General features: G+C 41.0%; 1 pseudogene; it reads right to left on the reverse strand.

Annotated features, from left to right (window-relative positions):
• Positions 1-1,237, reverse strand: part of LOC139660120 (neuron navigator 3-like) — a 73,563-nt pseudogene extending 72,326 nt beyond the window's left edge.
• Between the last annotated feature and the right edge of the window lie 218 nt (positions 1,238-1,455).

Below are 1,455 nucleotides of genomic sequence, written 5' to 3' on the forward strand. Positions count from 1 at the left end.
ACTTAGTAGGTGTCTATTATCAGGAATTAATGGACACCCTGTAGCCAATCAGAATCGAGTATTCACCCAGACCATGGTTTAATTCACAATAATGACCCACTCGCTGTACATTATCCCTTACATAAAAAAACACTGTTAGGTGAAATTCCAGACCTTTCCATTAGAAATACCATTAAGATTTATGAATTAATGTGACTCTGCGATTACATAATCTGTTTGATCTGTGTTTGTTTACAGTTATTCTTTACAGTTTGTTATAAGTATTAATCATTTTGTTTGCTTATAATTATTGCCACCATTTTCTATGTAAGCTTTGGCACCATAAGAATGACTTGTCATGCCAATAAAGCTGATTGAAATTGAGTGTTATATTACTGCTGATAACACTGGGATTTATTGATCTGTGTTTAATTAAGAGGATTTATCTGTTAATGCTGATAGTAATACATTAATTTAAATGATAGGTTTCTGTGCTGTTATGAGAGATTACAAATGACTGAATTAAATTGAGAAAGATTTTAAGACAGGGAGAGCGAGCTAGGATGAGAGAGAGAGAGAGAGAGAGAGTTTCAGAAACCAGAACATAAATCAGGTTAAGCAGCATTTAACCTAGACTATAGTACCTATACCCATTAACAGAAGAGACAGAGGGGAGAGAGAGAGAGAGAGAGAGAGAGAGAGAGAGAGAGAGAGAGAGAGAGAGAGAGAGAGAGAGAGAGAGAGAGAAGTGTGTGAGAGAATGAGAGAAAGAGTAAGGAAGTGAGACAAAGGCAGAAAAAAAGTGAGACAGTGAGAGATTTAGGTGGTTAATGTGTTTGAGGAAAAATGTGTGTATATGTGTGTGTGAGAGGGAGAGAGAGAGAGGGAGGGAGACAGACAAAGAGAGAGTTAGAGAAACAGAGAGAATGTGTGTGCTCGATGAAAAAATGTGTGTGTGTGTGTGAGAGAGAGAGAGAGAGAGAGAGAGAGAGAGATAGAGAGAGAGAGAGAGAGGGAGACAGACAGACACAAAGAGACAAACAGTGGAAGAGAAAGATAATTCACAGTGTGTGTAGATATATGTATGTTTCTGTGACAGTGTGTGTGTGTGTGCGTGTGTGTGTGTGTGTGTGTGTGTACCTATGATCTGGATGATCTGTGCCAGCAGGACTCCATCGGTGACGTCCTGGCTCAGGTCCTTGATGAGGCGCGGACAGCCAGACTTGGCCAGGTAGTGATTCGCCCAGTCAGTGTAAATCTGCAACAAGAGACCAAACACTCTGTCAGCACCGGTGTCTGTGTCTGTGTGTGTGTGTGTGTGTGTGTGTGTGTGTGTGTGTGACAGAGTATATAAAAGAGAGACAGTGGGCTGAGAGTGAGCAACTTGTGAATATAGACACCAAAGTCATCCCTGTGTCCCCAGTAGATCACTGGCTTCAGTGCCCCATGCTAACACTTTAGCATACACCATGTTGA

This window comes from Centroberyx affinis, unplaced genomic scaffold, assembly GCF_046629955.1.
Source record: "Centroberyx affinis isolate AG114_WGS23_722 - 3 ecotype Tasmania unplaced genomic scaffold, CSIRO-AGI_Caff_v1 ptg003220l_1, whole genome shotgun sequence".
Classification (NCBI taxonomy): Eukaryota; Metazoa; Chordata; class Actinopteri; order Beryciformes; family Berycidae; genus Centroberyx; species Centroberyx affinis.